Genomic DNA, 12,274 nt, shown 5'->3' on the forward strand with positions numbered 1-12,274 from the left:
ATCAACATTCAGTGGTATTACCATCAATGAATCCGCCATTATCAACATTCAATGGTATAACCATCACTGAATCCCCCATCATCAACATTCAGTTGTATTACCATCACTGAATCCCCTTCATCAACATTCAGTGGTATTACCATCACTGAATCCCCATCATCAACATTCAGTGGTATTACCATCACTGAATCTCCCACCATCAACATGCAGTGGTATTACCATCACTGAATCCCCATCATCAACATTCAGTGGTATTACCATCACTGAATCCCCATCATCAACATTCACTGGTATTCCCATATCTGAATCCCTATCATCAACATTCAATGGTATTACCATCACTGAATCTCCATCATCAACATTCAGTGGTATTACCATCACTGAATCCCCATCATCAACATTCACTGATATTCCCATCATTGAATCCCCATCATCAACATTCAGTGGTACTACCATCACTGAATCCCCATCGTCAACATTCAGTGGTATTACCATCACTGAATCCACCATCATCAACATTCAGTGGCATTACCATCACTGAATCTCCCATCATCAATATTCAGTGGTATTACCATCAATGAATCCCCCATCATCAACATTCAGTGGTATTACCATCACTGAATCCCCATTATCAACATTCACTGGTATTACCATCAATGAATCCCCCATCATCAACATTCAGTGGTATTACCATCAATGAATCCCATCATCAACATTCAGTGGTATTACCATCACTGAATGCCCATCATCAAAATTCAGTGGTATTACCATCACTGAATCCCCCATCATCAACATTCTGTGGTATTACCATCACTGAAGCTCCCACCATCAACATTCAGTGGGATTGCCATCACTGAATCCCCATCATCAACATTCATTGGTATTACCATCACTGAATACCCATCATCAACATTCACTGGTATTCCCATCACTGAATCCCCATCATCAACATTCAGTGGTATTACCATCACTGAATCCCCTTCATCAACATTCAGTGGTATTACCATCACTGAATCCCCATCATCAACATTCACTGGTATTCCCATCACTGAATCCCAATCATCAACATTCAGTGGTATTACCATCACTGAATGCCCATCATCAACATTCAGTGGTATTACCATCACTGAATCCCCATCATCAACATTCCGTGGTATTACCATCACTGAATCCCCATCATCAACATTCAGTGGTATTACCATCACTGAATGCCCATCATCAAAATTCAGTGGTATTACCATCACTGAGTCCCCCATCATCAACATTCAGTGGTATTACCATCACTGAATCTCCCACCATCAACATTCAGTGGTATTACCATCACTGAATCCCCATCAACAACATTCAGTGGTATTACCATCACTGAATCCCCATCATCAACATTCAGTGGTATTACCATCACTGAATCTCCATCATCAACATTCAGTGGTATTACCATCACTGAATCCCCATCATCAACATTCACTGGTATTCACATCACTGAATCCCCATCATCGACATTCAGTGGTATTACCATCACTGAATCCCCATCATCAACATTCAGTGGTATTACCATCACTGAATCCACCATCATCAACATTCAGTGGTATTACCATCACTGAATCCCCCATCATCAACATTCAGTGGTATTACCATCACTGAGTCCCCCATCATCAACATTCAGTGGGTTTACCTTCACTGAATCTCCCTCCATCAACATTCAGTGGCATTACCATCACTGAATCCCCATCATCAACATTCAGTGTTATTACCAACACTGAATCCCCATCATCAACATTCAGTGGTATTACCATCACTGAATCACCATCATCAGCATTCAGTGGTATTACCATCACTGAATCCCCATCATCAACATTCACTGGTATTCCCATCACAGAATCCCCATCATCAACATTCAATGGTATTACCATCACTGAATCCCCCATCATCAACTTTCAGTGGTATTACCATCACTGAATGCCCATCATCAACATTCACTGGTATTGCCATCACTGAATCCCCATCATCAACATTCAGTGGTATTAACATCACTGAATCCCCATCATCAACATTCAGTGGTATTACCATCACTGAATGCCCCATTATCAACATTCAGTGGTATAACCATCACTGATCCCCATCATCAACATTCACTGGTATTACCATCACTGAATCCCCCATTATCAACATTCAGTGGTATTACCATCACTGAATCCCCATCATCAACATTCAGTGGTATTACCGTCACTGAATCCCCATCATCAACATTCAGTGGTATTACCATCACTGAATCCCCATCATCAACATTCAGTGGTATTACCGTCACTGAATCCCCCATCATCAACATTCAGTGGTATTACCATCACTGAATCCCCCATCATCAACATTCAGTGGTATTACCATCACTGAATCCCCATCATCAACATTCAATGGTATTACCATCACTGAATCCCCCATCATCAACATTCAGTGGTATTACCATCACTGAGTCCCACATCATCAACATTCAGTGGTATTACCATCACTGAATCCCCATCATCAACATTCAATGGTATTACCATCACTGATTCCCCCATCATCAACTTTCAGTGGTATTACCATCACTGAATGCCCATCATCAACATTCACTGGTATTCCCATCACTGAATCCCCATCATCAACATTCAGTGGTATTACCATCACTGAATCCCCATCATCAACATTCAGTGGTGTTACCATCACTGAATCCACCATCATCAACATTCAGTGGTATTACCATCACTGAATCCCCCATCATTAACATTCAGTGGTATTGCCATCAATGAATCCCCATCATCAACATTCAGTGGTATTAACATCACTGAATCCCCATCATCAACATTCAGTGGTATTACCATCACTGAATCCCCATCATCAACATTCACTGGTATTCCCATCACTGAATCCCCATCATCAACATTCAATGGTATTACCATCACTGAATCCCCCATCATCAACTTTCAGTGGTATTACCATCACTGAATGCCCATCATCAACATTCACTGGTATTACCATCACTGAATCCCCATTATCAACATTCAGTGGTATTACCATCAATGAATCCCCCATCATCAACATTCAGTGGTATTACCATCACTGAATCCCCATCATCAATATTCAGTGGTATTACCATCAATGAATCCCATCATCAACATTCAGTGGTATTACCATCACTGAATCCCCATCATCAACATTCAGCGGTATTACCATCAGTGAATCCCCATCATCAACATTCAGTGTTATTACCAGCAATGAATCCCCATCATGAACATTCTGTGGTATTACCATCACTGAATCCCCATTATCAACATTCAGTGTTATTACCATCAATGAATCCCCCATCATCAACATTCAGTGGTATTGCCATCACTGAATCCCCATCATCAACATTCAGTGGTATTACCATCAATGAATCCCCCATCATCAACATTCAGTGGTATTACCATCACTGAATCCCCATCATCAACATTCAGTGGTATTACCATCAATGAATCCCATCATCAACATTCAGTGGTATTACCATCACTGAATGCCCATCATCAAAATTCAGTGGTATTACCATCACTGAATCTCCCACCATCAACATTCAGTGGTATTACCATCACTGAATCCCCATCATCAACATTCAGTGGTATTACCTTCACTGAATCTCCTATCATCAACGTTCTGCACATTACCTTTGACCAAAAACTTAATTGAATGAGCCATCTCACCTAGTGGCCACAACATCAGATCAAAGTTAAGGAAAGATGTAGCAAGTAACTCACCTCCTAACTCCCCTCAGTCTATTCACCATCTACAAGGCACAGTCAGGAGAATGATTCAATACTCTCTATTTGCCTCAATAGGAATAGCTTCAACCAACAGAAGAAGTTCAACACCATATGTGGCATAGCAACTGTTTAATCGACAGCCAATCCACAACAATTCACTCACTCCAACAATGACGCACATTCACTTCAATCTGTAGTCTCTAATACTTACCAACTCCTTGGACAACACCATCTAAACCCACAACCTTTACTAACTACAAGGATAATGGCAGCAAAATCATGAATTATCACCACCTACAAGTTCACCCCAGATGCTGCAGCTGCTGGAATCTGGAACAGCAAATGATTCACTGGAGGAACTCCGTAGGTTGAGGTGCCTCAGAGGGAGAAAAGAGTGGTCAATAATCTGACGTCTTGATGAAGGGTTCTGACTCAACCCGTTCACCTGCTGAGTTCTAACAGCAGATTGCTTTTAATATCACCTGGAAGTAGCCTTCCAAACCTATATCATCTAACCTTGGTAATATACCACTGTTTCGGCACTGTTCCTGGTCAAAATCCTGGAACTGACTCCCTAACTGCGCTGTGGGTGCCCCCACACCTCGAGGACTGCAGCTGTTCCAGAAGGGAGCTCAAGGGCAATTAGAGATGGGCAATTAAATGCTGGATCTGCCTGTGAAGCCCACATCCCTGAATGGAAACAAATCACAATTTTGTAGATTTACACCTTCCAAGTCACAGCAAGTCCCTGAGGGTGAGGTGCTCCTGCCAAATATAGAAGTGTTTGTCATCCGTTTCCAAAAAAGACCATCTGTCACATTTTGCAATATTAGCAAACTGTAATAAGTATGTACAATGAATCTTTTACAGAAAGTTCAGGGAGCATACCTTGAAGTCTGGTATTGAGGGACTTATTAGGACATTGGTGCGGCCAAATTTGGAATATTGTGTGCAATTCAGGGTTCCTAACTACAGGAAGGATATCAATAAGATTGAAAGAGTGCAGAGAAGATTTACTAGGGTGTTGCCAGGTCTTCAGGAGTTGAGTTACAGGGGAAAGGTTAAACAGATTAGGGCTTTATTTCTTGGAGAGAAGAAGAATGAGGGGAGATTTGATAGAGATTTACAAGACAGAGTGGGCACTCCAAGGTTCACGTAAGTAGGCTTTCTCCACTTAGATTGGGGGAAATAAATATGAGAGATCATAGTTTTAAACTGGTGAAAGGATTAAGGGGAACATTAGGGGGAAATTCTTCACTCAGAGAGTGGTGGGAGTGTGGAATGAGCTGCCTGCCATCTGATGTGGTGAGTGAGAGCTCGATCATGTGTTTTAAGAATAAATTGGCGAGGTACATTATTGGGAGAGGCCTGGAGGGTTATGGAATGGGAGCATTATGGTCAGCACAGACTAGAGGGGCTGAATGGCATGTTTTCTGTGCTATAGATGATTAAAGTTTAGAATGGCATTACATGAACAGATAAAATGGATGGTGACTAAAGGTTTTCTCATTGATGATTGATGCCAATTGTAATGTCCATCTACTCCAATTCATTTGCCAGCAATGGAGTCAAAGAATCATTGAGTTTAACAGACAGAAACAAGCTTTTCGGCCCCTGTTCCATGCCAAGCTGAGCTCGTTCTATTTGCCTGCATTTAGTTCATATCCCTCTAAACTTTCCTATCCATGGGTCTGTCCAAAAGTTTTTAAACGTTGTAATTGTACCACTTCCACTACTTCCTTTAGCAGTTCATTCAATACACTCACCATCCTCTGTGTGGAAAAACCTGCCCCTCAATTCTCTTTGAAATTTTTCCCCATCACTTTAAACCAAGCCCTCTAGTTTTAGAGTCCCTGTTCACCTGATCTATTTTAAAAAGAATCCCTATGAGGTGACCCCTCAGCCTCTGATGCTCCATGGAAAAATGCCCTAGCATATTAACCACTCTTTATATAAACATAACAAACGGTAATAGGAGGAGACCATCCGGCCCATCAAGCCTACCCCAGCATTCAATGAAATCATGGCAGATCTGGTTGTGAACTCTGCTCCACCAACATGCCTTTTACCCCATAAACTTAATTCCCTGGCTGTGCAAAAATCTATTTAACTCTTCCTTAAATATATTTAATATGGCAGCCTCAATGGCTTCCTTGAGCAGAGAATTCCAAAGTTTCACTACTCTCTCTGAAATGCTGTTCCTCCTCATCTCTGTTCTAAATCAACTCCCCAAACCTTGAGGCTAGGTGCACTATTTCTAGACGTATCTCCCAGTGGAAACAACTTTCCTGCCTCGAAGAGTTAAGCCCTTGAGTCCCAGTAACATTTTCATAATCTTTTCTGCAACCTTCCTGCTTTATAGTATCTTTGCTACTGCTGAGTGTCTAGAACTGTGCACAATACACCAAGGGTGGCCTTGTGTAGTTGTAACATGATGTCCCTGCTCCTGTTTTCTTTGGCTTGGCTTCGCGGATGAAGATTTATGGAGGGGTAATGTCCACGTCAGCTGCAGGCTCGTTTGTGGCTGACAAGTCCGATGCGGGACAGGCAGACACGGTTGCAGCGGTTGCAAGGGAAAATTGGTTGGTTGGGGTTGGGTGTTGGGTTTTTCCTCCTTTGTCTTTTGTCAGTGAGGTGGGCTCTGCAGTCTTCTTCAAAGGAGGTTGCTGCCCACCGAACTGTGAGGCGCCAAGATGCACGGTTTGAGGCGATATCAGCCCACTGGCAGTGGTCAATGTGGCAGGCACCAAGAGATTTCTTTAGCCAGTTCTTGTACCTCCTCTTTGGTGCACCTCTGTCACGGTAGCCATATAACACGATCTTGGGAAGGTGATGGTCCTCCATTCTGGAGACGTGACCTACCCAGCGCCGTTGGATCTTCAGCAGCGTGGATTCAATGCTGTCGGCCTCTGCCATCTCGATTACTTCGATGTTGGAGATGAAGTTGCTCCAATGAATGTTGAGGATGGAGCGTAGACAACGCTGGTGGTAGCGTTCTAGGAGCCCTAAAGCCATGTGTGTCAAAAGTAGCTTTCTTCACCACCCTGTCTACCTGTTTTGACACTTTTATCGAATTATGATTTTAATTCCCTCTGGTTCTACACTAAGGCCCTGTGCAAATCTTGTCCTGGTTTCACTGACCAAAATAATATACCTTGCATTAGGCCAAAATCTCTCACTGTCTTTCTTGTTCAAGTACTTATCCAAATGGCTTTTTGAACACTAGTATTGTATCAGACTCCACTACTGGCAACTTATTCCAGGTACAATATTTTTTTATCCGTAATTCTGAAAATCAAAAAGTTCTGAAAATTGAACATTTCTTTTTCCTGGATGTCATCTGCACACCAAGGTTCGTGTTTGGCACCAAATGTGACCTGATGTGACCCACGTTCAACTCATGCTTGAATATCCTTCGTCGGTCCATGTTGATAATTAGGTGAGCCCAAGGGAATCCTTACTTTATAGATGCCAGCGGAAAAAAGAGTCCAGTGTGTAGAGCGCGTTGAAAGAACCAAAGACTTGTTGATCCAAACCAAGGCTTTTATTAACTAAAAGACTGGAGCATATCACAAGTAAGACGTACAGTCCAGAATGACCTGGTCTGGCTCGGAGCAATCCTTTAAGACTTGCCAGTAGGTGTGACTACACTCTCAGCCAATCACAGTCATCCTACTCTACAATCTGTACATATACACATTGGTGATAGAATCTGTACTATCACACAGTGCACGGTCGCCCGATTCGTCGTAGACGGCGTATGCCACGATGTCCGAACCCACCCATTCATTGCTGCTGCCACCCCCCCTCACCCAACGCCGTTGCACCCCCCGTCGCTCTGTCAAGAGACCCTTCTAGTTGGAGTGTATCTTTGCTTTGCACTAATCTGAAATCAGCGCAATTACTTAATACTCCGCCATTCTATTATCTGAAAAATTCCCAATTGCAAAAAGTGTCAGATAAAAGATTCTGAACCTTGTACTCACCACCCTCTGTGTGTAAAATTTACCTCCCAGATTACCTTTAAATGTCTTCCATCCCACCTTAAACCTGTCCTCTCTAGTTTTCATCTGCCATCTGTACTCCTCATAATTTTATAAACCTCTATGAAGGTCCCTTTCAGCGTCCTATCTTCCAGTTAAAATAAATCCAGTTTATCGAGCCTCTCCTTATATCCGAGTCCTCCATTCCAGGTAATATTTGGAGAATCTGTTCTGTCTGCCTTGATGGGTCTTGAACTCATCATCTGAACTGTTGGTCAAGACTTCAGGTGACCTAATCTGGTAACATAATCATTCAGCAGGACCATGGCATGTAAGGACTTCTGGTAGTGAATCAGGTACCAATCAAATTGTTGGCCAAAGTCTCTTGCTTTTTTTAAAATCTCACATTCTCATTATCAATCTTATTGTTGCTCAAGTTCCTACGTCTCAGCTCTTGACACCCGCATTTCATCCACCGCATCCTTTATCAGATCAGATTCTACTTATTGTCATGTAATAAAACAAAAACGTAATATTACACAAAATTGCCTTTAATTTCCCAGAAGGCAGACAAAGATTCCCCATTAGAATTTCCCAGTGCCCCTTTCAGTCAGAGAAAGAGAAGCAAAAAGAGAGGACCCCCCCCCCCCACCCCCTCTGATTGTCCATAGGTTCACCTCCCGGACTCCCTCAGCCTCTGCAACTGCACGAGACTCCAGTTCAGTTCAGACCATTGGCAACCTGAGCTGAGATCCAAGCCTCTGACACAATGAGGAAGTCTTCAGCGCCCCAGGCCCTTTGGAGCCCTTCTTATCCTCAGCATCCACTCAAATCTCGGTTCCAATACCTGATTCTCATGAGTCAGTCTCCAACAGCCCGCAGCCTGGTGTGAGTCCTTCGATCTCAAGTTACCAGCAGCCAGCAAACTGTATGGGCTCCTCGCCCACAAGTCGCCAACAGCCTGCTGCTTTTGTGTGTCCTCCATCCACAGAGCCCCTCACTGGTCTGCCACCATGGTCACCATCCTTAGGATCATCTCCTCTGCTTCTCCTTTTCAACGAGGGATGTTCTTCCCATTACTGGTGCTCTATACTGATCTATTGCACCCTCAGAGGCTGCAACCCCTCGAGGCTGCTGCCACCATATTGGGCCCAGAACATGCAGTCACAGAATTTTAAATAAAATACTGTCATGTCTTTTTACAGGCCATTGGCACCACCATTTTTTTTTGATGGGGTAGTCTCCATAAACTACTTTACGACTTCAGGTAATGTGTGCCTTCTCTCTTCCAAACTACTTCCACTTTTCCCTTACCCTCCCCCCCCCACCCATTTTTATTCCGTTAGTCGCCCAACCCATGCATTCTCATCTTCATCCCTCTTTGCTTTCTTTATCTTCCACTCCTATATGCCCCTTTGGATTCTTCCTCTCCCTGCCCGCCATCCTTGGTTCCATCCAAGCTCTCCATTGTCACCTTCTCTCCTTGGCAGGTTCCAGTGCTAGCATCCTCCCTGTCACCCGTTCAATCTCTCACCACCTCACCCCTTTGTTTCACTTGCTTTTCTCTCCTTTTATCTGCCATCTCCCAGCCAGCTATCTTGGTCCATCATCCTTTACCTCTCCCTGCTCCACCAATTCCCACACAGGCCCTGATCCTACCCTTCTCACCATGTCCTCATATCAGCTCTCTCTCATGGAGTCAGCTTCTCCACGCTGAACAATGTACGGCCTACTTCAGTCCCAGTTTCCCACATTCGGTTCATACCCATCCAAACCCCTTCTATATATTTAATTATCCAAGTGTTTCTTGAAGGAAGCTAACGTATCTGCCTTTGCCGCTGTGCCTGGCACATCATTTCACATGTCCACCAGGACACATCATCTCACATCCCTTCTAAATGCTGTTCCCCCTCAAGTTATCGTTCTGTCCTCTCATCTTATTCCTACTCCAGGAAACAGACTGTCACTATTCACTGCCCTTTATGATTCTATAGTGATGGCCTTTAACCTCACACACTCTCATCAAACAAGCCGAGTATCCAGTCCCTCATGATAACTTAACTTCCCTAATCCCAGTAACAACTTTGTAATCTTCTTCTCTACCCTCTCCAATTTTATCATATCCCTCCTCTACCTTGGTGACCAAACTGCCGCACAATATTCCAATTGCAACCTCACCAATGTAACCATATAACCATATAACCACTTACAGCACAGAACAGGCCAGTTCGGCCCTACTAGTCCATGCCGTAACAAATCCCCACCCTCCTAGTCCCACTGACCAGCACCCGGTCCATACCCCTCCAGTCCTCTCCTATCCATGTAACGATCCAGTCTTTGCTTAAATGTAACCAATGATCCCGCCTCGACCACGTCTGTCGGAAGCTCATTCCACATCCCCACCACCCTTTGCGTAAAGAAATTTCCCCTCATGTTCCCCTTATAATTTTCCACCTTCAATCTTAAACCATGCCCTCTAGTTTGAATATCCCCCACTCTTAATTGAAAAAGCCTATCCACGTTTACTCTGTCGGTCCCTTTTAAAATCTTAAACACCTCTATCAAATCCCCTCTCAATCTTCTACGCTCCAGAGAAAAAAAACCCAGTCTGCACAACCTTTCCCTGTAACTCAAACCTTGAAATCCTGTCAACATTCTCGTGAACCTTCTCTGCACTCTCTCTATTTTGTTTATATTTTTCCTATAATTTGGTGACCAAAACTGTACACAGTACTCCAAATTGGGCCTCACCAATGCCTTGTACAATTTCATCATAACCTCCCTACTCTTGAATTCAATACTCCGATTTATGAAGGCCAACATTCCAAATGCCTTCTTCACCACACCATCTACCTGAGTATCAGCCTTGAGGCTGATACCACAACTCCTAAATCCCTTTGTTGCTCTGCACATCTCAATAGCCTACCATTTAATGCATATGACCTATTTAGATTTGCCTTTCCAAAATGTAACACCTCACACTTATCTGTATTAAATTCCATCAGCCATTTCTCAGCCCACACCTCCAGCCTTCCTAAATCACCTTTTAATCTACGATAATCTTCCTCACTGTCCACAACACCACCAATCTTTGTATCATCCGCAAACTTGCTTATCCAATTCTCCACCCCTACTTCCAGATCGTTAATATATCTATAACAAACAATAGTGGACCGAGGACCGATCCCTGAGGAACTCCACTAGTCACCGGCTTCCAATTGGACAAACAATTTTCTACCACTACTCTCTGACACCTCCCATCCAACCATTGCTGAATCCATTTCACTACCTCCTCATTTATACCTAATGCCTCCACCTTTTTTCCTAACCTCCTGTGGGGAACTTTGTCAAAAGCTTTACTAAAGTCTAAATAGACAACATCCACAGCTTGTCTTGTATAACTTGTATAACTTCAGCGTGATGTTCCAACATTTGTATTCAATGCCTGACCGATGAAGGCAAGTGTCCCAAACACTTTCCTCATCACTCTGTCTTCAAGTGCAGCCATCTTTAGATTGTGTACCTGCACCCCGAGGTCCCTCTGCTCCACAGCATTTTTCAGGGCACTGCTGTTAACATAGTAAACCCTGATGTGGTGATACGACCACCACCTACTGCAAGGGGGCGATCTCTGTACCTGCAGGAAGATCACTTCAGGGGCTGTCTCCACCTGGCTGGCTGTCAATATAGACTTGAGCTGGCCCCTCCTGAGCCAGTCACACGGAGAACCACCAAAGCATGAATTGATGTTCAGACTTTTACTGGAATAAAGCCTGTTGTTCAGTCTTTCGAGTTTTGTGCATGCTTGCTGCTACCTCAGTGCACCACACCTGTCCTGGTTCGATTTACCCAAACACAGCACCTTGCACTTCTCTGAGTTGGACGCCATCTGTCATTCCTTAGCTCAGTTCCCCATCTGATATAGATCACATGGTAATCCCATATAACATTCTTCAGCATCCACTGTCGCACATATTTTTATATAATCAAGAAAGCATCAAGCACCACCAGATTCAGAAACAGCCCGTCCACCATCAGACTCCTCAATGATAAACCCCATCAGGAACTTACTTATGGATCCTTACTTTTGCATGTTATTGATTTTTTCCCCTCTCTATATTGCACAGTCAGTTTGTTTACATTTCTTTACATGCATATATATCTTCTTGAGTACAATATTTTGCCTATCAATAAATGGTCATTCTACCTGGCCCACAGGAAAAAAAGAATCTCAGGGTTGTATGTGATGCCATGTATGTATTGTGACAAAAAAAATTCTGAACTTTGAACTACGGTACTTACTCACCTGACCTTAAGTATCCCTGTCCAAATAATCTATACATATTACAAAAATCAAAGGTTCTGGTACTAAACCCTGAGGTGGTCATGGTCCTCTAGTCTGAAATGCTGTCCTCTCCAACCAGTCTCTCACTCCTATCCTTAAGCCCATTTTTCATCCATTTGGTCAGCTGGTCTTCCATACAAATCAACAATGTGAGACCTAATGAAACACTTCACTCT

Source organism: Narcine bancroftii, chromosome 3, assembly GCF_036971445.1.
Source record: "Narcine bancroftii isolate sNarBan1 chromosome 3, sNarBan1.hap1, whole genome shotgun sequence".
In the NCBI taxonomy this organism is placed as follows: domain Eukaryota; kingdom Metazoa; phylum Chordata; class Chondrichthyes; order Torpediniformes; family Narcinidae; genus Narcine; species Narcine bancroftii.